Source organism: Notamacropus eugenii, chromosome 1 (genome assembly GCF_028372415.1).
Source record: "Notamacropus eugenii isolate mMacEug1 chromosome 1, mMacEug1.pri_v2, whole genome shotgun sequence".
In the NCBI taxonomy this organism is placed as follows: Eukaryota; Metazoa; Chordata; class Mammalia; order Diprotodontia; family Macropodidae; genus Notamacropus; species Notamacropus eugenii.
Window position 1 is genome coordinate 735,450,218 of NC_092872.1, and position 8,754 is coordinate 735,458,971.

Consider the following 8,754-nt stretch of genomic DNA (forward strand, 5'->3'; position numbering starts at 1 on the left):
TGGGGGACCCAGCCCGACCCCGCGTTCTAGGGAAACCCAAGACCGATCTGCGCACTGCTCTGAGAAGCCCCTTCTGGCGCCCTGGCACACACACCCCTTTAGCCCCAAACCCGGCCCCGCTAAGTGCCTTTAGCTTTGAAATTCTCCCAAGTAGTCAGGTGAGCTACAGCGAGTCATCTTCCTCTCCGGGCCTCAGTTTCCCCATCAGTAAGAGGAGAAAAATTAGACTTAAACTCACACCCTTCAACTTTGTTGCTTGCCACCTCCTGCAATCTCATACAATGGTGCACATCACCATCCATACCTTCCCATGTTGGAATATACTTGTCCATGTGTCCCAAAAATCCCCCACAGGGGGCCTTCCTCTGGGTTTCTTGACATTAGCTAGGTACCGTCAGCGTACAGAATCTGGTCATCAGTCATCCCTCATTCCCTCTAGCCAACCAAGCCTCCTCCTTTCCTGTTTGTACATCTTTTGGATACAACATGACTGTTGAACCCTCCTACCATGTAGCACATGTAGCCTGATCCTAGGATAAATTTCCAATCAATCATCCAAGGGGCAGAGGAGAAAAAGCACTGTACCATTCTCTCGCCTCCCCCATCATGGGTTTACAGATTTTAAACTGGAAGAGAATTTAAAGCTCATGGGGGCCAAGCCCTTTATTTTATAGAGGAAAAAAAAAGAGCTAAAAAGGCCAAGTAACTTGCACAGGGTCACACAAGACATAAATGTTAGAGGCAGTATTTGAACCCAGGCTCTCTGACTTTCAGGCAGCTCAGTAGCAAAGCACAGTGGCAGCCCCAGAACCTGAGTTCAAATCCAACCACAAATTCTTACTTGCTGTGTGAGTCTGGGCAAGTCGCTTAACCCTATCTGCCTCACTTTCCTCATCTGTAAAATGAGCTGGAGTAGGAAATGGCAAACTATTCCAGTTTCTCTGTGAAGAAAACCACAAATGGAATCACGAAGAGTCACATATGACTGAAAAACAACTGAGCAGCGAACTCTGACTTTAGAACCACTCCTTCCCATAACCAGACCAAGATGCTTTGACTGCAAATCCAACTGCTCTTTCCATCACACCATTAATCCAGGAGAAAGACTGAATCCTTCCTCAGATATTCTCTTCCTTTCTTCACTCTGGGATTTACAACCCTGGATAACTATCCCTTGCAAAAAATAAATGACAGTGTAGGCAACTCTCAATCACCCAAATGTAGGCTATTTTTATACCTTGTCTGCTGCAACATGTATTTGATGGTTTTAAGCTGGGTTTGCTTTTTGTTTGTTTGTTATCATCTCTTTAGCAGAAAGGATTTAAATCCTAGATTCCCTCCCAACACCCAGCATGCGTCTGAGCAGTCGTTCATCCATCAATCAGTGTGTTGAGAAACCACCCTTAAGGATCTATTTGTACAAAAATATTTATAGTAGCTCTTTTTGAGAATTGGAAATTGAGGGGATGTCCTTCAATTTGTGAATGGCTAAACAAGCTGTGATGGAATATTATTGTACGATAAGAAATGATAAGCAGGGTGATTTCAGAAAAACCTAGAAAGACTTACATGAACTGATACAAAGTGAAATGAACAGATACAGGAGACCATGATACACAATAACAGCAATATTGTAAGATGAAAAACTATGAATAATTTAACTATTCTCAGCGATACAATGATCCAAGACAATCCCAAAGGAATCATGATGAAGCAAGCTATCCACCTCCAGAAAAAGAACTGAAACTGTCTGAATACAGACTGACACATTTTCCTCTTTCTTTTTATTCAAGTTTTCTTATACAAAATGACTAATATGGAAATATTTTACATGATTGCACGTGTATAACCTATATTGCTTATTGTCCCAAGGAGAGCAGGAGGGAAAGAGGTATAAAATTTGGAACTCAAAACTTTTTTAAAATGTTAAAAATTGTTTTAACATGTAATTGTGGAAAAAACAAAATATTGTATCAAAAAGAAAAAGAGAAACTATCATTCAAAACTTGTATTCTCCACTAAAAAAAAAAAAAAGAATGCAATTTAGAGAGCTTTTCAATGCTGCAAAAGACCCAGGGTTTAATTAGTGTAAAATTATTCATTACTAATGGAGGATGGTGGCATATTCAAATCAACTGTCTATGCCCAGTTGGATCAACAAATTGTTAGAAGTGTTAAAACCAATGCCAAGCCAGAAGAAAGGATAAAGATGAAAAGGCAATATGATCTGTAATCATAACTGCTCCAACCTGACCTATCGGAGTGAATTCTCGGCCTTGGAAAATGGAAACAAGACAAAGAAAAGCCATCAAGCTCATCGATGTCCTATGAAAGTTTGACCTATGTAAAACAATCACCACAGCCAGAAGGTCAAAGCGGCTCATAAACCACCTTACGCAACAAACACCTAATATTCTTGCTACGTAGTGAGCCAAGGCGATATTGCCTTAATATTTAAACTCCCAAGCAAAACCTTGAGGGAAGATTCTAAACATTATCCAATGAAAAGCAGTGGAGGAAATATTGAGTTCACAGGAAGCTTGGCAAGAGATCAAATTAATCCAAATCATCCCAAGAGCATTAAAGTTGAAATTGGAAGGAGAACAAATAGATTAAAAATGGAACCAGAATTGTCGTCATTTCTGTAAGAAATTATTTTCTTCATCAATGACAGTGGAACCAACACATTTGGAATCTAATATCTCAGTCCCCAGTGAGGCATGAAACAAGACAAAAACAGGAAAGTAGATGAACCAGACCAAATTTACACAAAGGAAATCCGTGCTGAATCCAACAGTTTGGAGAGTGTTAAAGGGACTGGTTCTTAGGATAACTTAAAGAGGAAAAAATACTAAACAAGTGGGGGGTGGGGGTGGGAATCCAGTCAGCTTTACAACAGAAAAAGAAAATGATTGTGGGGCTTTTAGTAACTATTGATCAATATTTTCTGATTTCTATAAAATCTTCATGAAATGACCTACACACTTATTGGGATTCAGCCCTTGATAAAGGTTTAAGGAAAGAACAGAAAGGCTTTCCTAAATAACTTTCTCTGCTCAGATCACATAAGATCATGGCTTAAGAACCAGTAGGGAGCTCCATTATTTCAAAGATGAGCCCAGGGGTTAAGCGACTTTTCTAAGATCACAAAGGTGATAAGTAGAAGAGTCAAAATTTTAATTCAGATTCTCTTGGACAATGAGTAATACCCTTTCCCCTGTACCATGATGTCTCTTAATTATCTAGGGTCAGCTAGTGGATAAAGTGACAGATTTGGACTCAGAAAGACCCGAGTTTGCATCCTGCCTCATATGCTTACTACTTGTGTTACTATGAACAAGCCACTTAGCCTCTGTTTCATCATCTATAAAATGGGCATAATAATAGCATTTACAGAGGCAGCTAGGTGGCACAGTAGATGGAGCATTGGACCTGGAGTCAGGAATACCTGAGTTCAAATCTGACGTCAGATACTAGCTCTGTGACTGGGGGCAAATCACTTAAACCTCTGTTTACCTCAGTTCCCTCAACTGTGAAATAAGGATAATAACAGTACCTATCTTGAAAGGTGGTTAAATGAAACAATATTTGTAAAGTGTTTAGCCTAGTGCCTGGCACATAGTAGGCATGGTATACATGTTTATTTCCTTCCCATGCCTATATGCAAAGGTTGTTGTAAGAATTAAATGAGATAACATGTTATGGCTCTTTGCAAATCTTAAATCACTAACAAATGCTATTACTATTTTGGATAGTTATATAACAAATAATAATAGTTATTTATGGGTTTATAAAGCACCTTACATATATATATCATAAATATAATCTCATTTTATTCTTTTAATAAATCTGGGAGGTAGGTGCTATTGTTATCCAGTCATTTCCAATTGTGTCTGACTCTTTATGACCCCATTTGGGGTTTTCTTGGCAAAAGATACTAGAGTGGTTTGCAATTTCCTTCTCTAGCTCGTTTTACAGATGAGGGAAACAGCAGTTAAGTGAATTGTCCAGGGTCACACAGCTAATGAATGTAAGAAGTAAGATATGAACTCAGACCTCATTGACTCAAGGTCTAGCACTCTATCCAATATGATACTGGCTACTTAACTGACTAAAAGGCATAGGAAATATAAGATCCTCACTATTTATTTTTTGTTGGTTATTAAAAATCATTCAAAGAGTCTCTCTGTGGTATCTTTTTTAATATTTCTATTCTCGAAATGATCTTAGGTGGCTCTGAGATATAGAATGTGTGCAAAGAGCGAAAGTTGAGAGTGGACCAACCATCTGAAGAGAGGTAGATAATGTGTAGGGGTAGGCTGTAAGACATTACAGACAAAGAGATATAGGGAAGAAAGTACCGTAAATGACTGATCAAAAGGAGAATCCATGATACAGGGAGAATGAGTGACACGACAAGCCAACTACCATGTTCTATTGGCATCCCCAAGAGTGCAAGAGAACTCAAAAAAGGTCTCTAATACATCAGGTAGACTCCTCATGGCAAACTTATTTACCAGAATAGACAAGAATTGCCCAGGACAGCAACGATCTCCATTGTTGAAGAGCACTTCCACACTGAGAGATCCCATGTCTATTGGAGAATGGGTTGCAATCTGCACCATTGGAAGAAACACCCTCACATATGGCTTATAATTAACTTCACTTCCTTATGGATAATATTTTTCCATATCCCATAGTCATATGAAATCATTGGAAAATAGCAATTAAAAAAGATATCTCAGGGAAAAGCTGTGCATACATGGGGGTCACAGATGTATTAAGTATTTTTGTTTATGTAGACTTACTATTATTCTCCACAGTCTCAAGTTGGTCCTGCTTTATAACCAAAATGAGGCAGGATATACTGTCTCCAATATTTCAATTCAATCCAGTTAAGTATTTATTATCAAAAAATCTCCCCTAAAACATCAAAGCTAGAAACAAAGAAAAAAGTCAAAGCTATAAAGAAAAAAAAATCAGAAAAAGCCAAAGCTTAGAGGTCATAATTTTATAGGTAGGGGAACTGAGACCCAGAAAGAAGAAACTGCTTGCTGAGTAAGTGTTAATCATCTTTGGATTTTCCTCAGCGCCAGACATAACACATGCTCAGTAAATGTAGGGAGAATACTGTAATTAGGGGAGACAACCAACAATGAATGGAAGAAACTTCAGCTGCAGGGTAGACAGAAAGGCCCAGAGTCCTTCAGGTACGGCATTAGGAGAGATAGCAAGGCCTGGATATTAGATGACAGTGAGAGGAGACTGCGGGCATAGAGGCAAGCCAGAAGAGAAGACCTGATGACCCATTTTATCGGAAAGCACTGGAAGGAATGGAAGGAACGGAGACATCCAAACCTGTGAGCAGTTAAGCTGCCAATCTAAGGGGAAAGAGAGGAAGGCACTTCGTGATAAACTCCACTGTTTCTCCACAGCTAAAAGATTAGAAATCCCATAACTACAGTTTAAATTTCAGCACCCTGGGTCAAAGTCTAACTGCCCCACCCTCATTATGGCTCTGCCTAAGTCAACCTACATTCCAGCAGGTCTCCAACATCTGCTCCATCTCTAAGTTCATCCCTTAGCAATTCAGCTTAACCCCATGCTAGGCACTGGAGGGGGAGGGGGAGCAGGGGGGGTGGTCAGGGGTGGAGTTTACACATTAACCAAATACAGATGAACTTACCACATTCCTTATAGCCAGGGCTGGTTGTATCCTCATCATCCTGGTCATGGGAGCAAGTTGCTGAAGACACTGTTTTCCAGGCCTCAGTCTGACAAAGCCTTGTTGTGTCCTCAGATCTCCTTATCTCCCTGTGGGTCATCCTGACCCCGACCACGTCTAGCTGCCTGTGTATCCTGGTTCAACCTTCCCTCCCCCAGCCCCAGAGAGCAGCACACCCCACTGGTGGCTGCCCACTCTGTCATGCACAAGTAAACATGATAGAGTCATCGCTGCCCCGGCAACCAGCTGGGCTTAGCGTCCAAACCGGAAAACACAGAGGCTTAGATGCGGCCTTGCAGCTCTTTGGAAAAGAGGAGGGAGTGGGATAGAAGAAGGAAAGAGGGTGAGAGAAAGGAGGGTGAGAGAAAGGCAGAAAGGGAGGAGTGAAAGAGAAGAAAAGGTAAGAAAGAGAAAAGAAGATAAGAGAAAAGGAAGGAGAGAGGAAAGGAAGAGGAGAGGAGGAGAAAGAGAGGAGAAAGGAGGCAAAGAAAGAAGGAAGGAGGGAAGGAAGGAACGAAGGGAGGGAGGGAGGCAGGAAGAAAGGCTATTTATTCACTCTATAGTAATGCCTGTAATACAGTGACCAGAAAACATTGAGATTCTAGAGAGGAAAGGTCAACATCTTGAGCAAAATTAGAGTAAACAGATTGTGTTTCTCAGCTCTGCTCTCACCCACTATCATAGTAATTACCCCCATCCATTTATTTAGCCCCCAGAGGGCACAGAGAGAAGTTGTGGTTCACCTAGAAGACTACTGGGCATTGTGCCCATCTGGAGTTTGTGGTCAGGACTAAAGGTACATGTAAGCAGAGTCAGAGGCCATCTGCATGTGATATGTCAGTCTATCAACAAGTATTTATTAAGCATCTGTTGTGTGCCATGCACTTTGCCTTCCAGGAGCCCTTACAAAGGCAGGAGATGACAGGGGTCAGCAAGCAGCCCAGTGTGGCAGGAGCATGGGAAGTATGATGAGGGAGTCACTAGAAATCAGTCAGGGAAGATGGACCACAGTGTAATTGAGAAGGACTTTCAACATTAAATTGGAAGTTCATGTTTTGTTTCAGGAGCCATAGAAAACCACTGGAGCTTTCTGAGAGCTCTGACCTAATCCATGCTGGGTCATTGCTGGAGGATGGAGTAAAGTCAGGAGAGACTTGATTCAGGGAGACCAATGAGGAGGCTTTTACAATAGTCCAAGGGAGGCGGGTGGTGAGGGCCTCCGATTAAAACAGGGCTCTGTGAGTGGGGACAGGGGGCACTTGGAAAAGATGTTGTGAAGGGAGAATCAACCAGACTTTGCCACTAAGCCGATTCATGGGGTGAGACAGAATGAGGAGGCAGAAATGATTCCGAAGTGACAGATCCAGGTAACTAGAAATATTTTGTTGTTGAGTCAGGTCTGACTCTTTATGACTCCATTTGGGGTTTTCTTGGTTTGTCATTTCCTTCTCCAGCTCATTTACAGATGAGGAACTAAGACAAACAGGATTAAGTGACTTGCCTAGGGTCACACAGCTAAGAAGTGCCTGAACTCAGGTCTTCCTGACTCCAGATCCAGCACTCTATCTACCTCGACACTTAGCCACCCTAATTAGAAAGATCGTCATGTCTTAAACAGAAACAGGAAAGTCAGGTGGAGGGAGGGCCTGGGGGAAAATATAACGAATTCTATCTTGGAAATATGGTTTGAGATGCCTGTGAGACATCCAATTGAAGACATCCACTAGGCATCACAAGATGAAGCAGCCTTGAGTATAAGAGAGAAATTCTAATTGTTTATCTGAGTCATCGCATATGATAATAGAAACAACAATAGCTAACATTTAGAAGACACTTCAAGGTTTGCAAAGCATTTTACAACTATTGCCTTGCTGGATCTTCACAGCAACCCTGAGAGGTAGGTGCTATTACAGATGCGGCAACTGAGGCTGACCGAGGTTAAGTGACTTGCCCAGCTAGCAAATATCTGAGGCCAGATTTGAACTCCACATTTTGTGACTCCAGCTCCAGCACTCTAACCACTGTACCATCGAGCTGATGATAAATTTTTAAAATTCATGAAAGCTGATGATGCCACCAATATGATAGCTAGGATCGATTTATTATTTTAAAGTTTGCAAAGCACTTTACAAATATTATCTCATATGATCTTCATAACAACCCTGGGAGGTAGGTGCTATTATACCCATTTTATAGTTGAAGAAATGGAGGCAAACAAAACACACCCACATTAGGGAGAAAGACACTGAGAACCTCATCATCCTGTAAGACGTCATCAGCCTTGGGATTCCACCACGTCACCCACCACTCTGTGCCTCTGAAAGGAGGGTGGAGATGTGAATACCAAACCTCCATTGAAGGAGAGAGCTCATCTCAGACATCTCATTTCTCACCTGACTGCACTACCTTAGGATTTCTCTGACTGACTTCTCCACCCACGCTCCCACATGAGGCACCTTTCCCTCCCTTTTCAGCTTCTTTCCTTGGGTCTTCCTTCATCAGATTGCAATCTATGGTAGGGACTCTCTCTGTTTTGTTTTGGTTTTTTTTGTATCTACAGAGCTTAGCAAGGTGCCTGGAACATAGTAGGTGCTCTAGAAATGTTAGTAGTTATTATATTATAGTCAGCATATATGTGTGGCCAGAGGCAGTTCCCAAGGATGATGAGTCAGGCCAGGGCACAGCTGGAGGTACTCATTCATGTGGCCGGTCAGGAGGATACACAGGGTTGCATCTGGTGCTCCTTCTGACTCACTGTCTAACCCTGGGGGTAAAACAACTGGGTGCCTCTGTTTAACCACTATGAAAGAAGATGATTCAGATGATTCCACTCTGTGACTTCAGAGAACAGAATAAATCCAGGATTAAGATCCTGCCCCAAAGAGAGAGAACAGAGGAGTCAGGATAGAGAGGTCAACTGGTCTCCATGCTTGTTAAAGTCCTAGATTCACCTAATCCTAGAATCACAGGATTTAGAGATGGAGAAGGCCTTAGAGATACTGGGCAGAGCAACACGAAAGGATGCAGAG

At 41.8% G+C, this 8,754-nt stretch overlaps 1 protein-coding gene across 1 annotated transcript in view; it reads right to left on the minus strand.

Moving 5' to 3' along the window:
• The window catches only part of SMOX (spermine oxidase), a 79,324-nt gene extending 73,475 nt beyond the window's left edge, over nt 1-5,849 (minus strand). The window contains exon 1 of the mRNA XM_072637023.1: nt 5,687-5,849. The gene's annotated coding sequence lies outside the window, so the exon portion shown is untranslated. The remainder of the gene's footprint in view (nt 1-5,686) is intronic.
• Between the last annotated feature and the right edge of the window lie 2,905 nt (nt 5,850-8,754).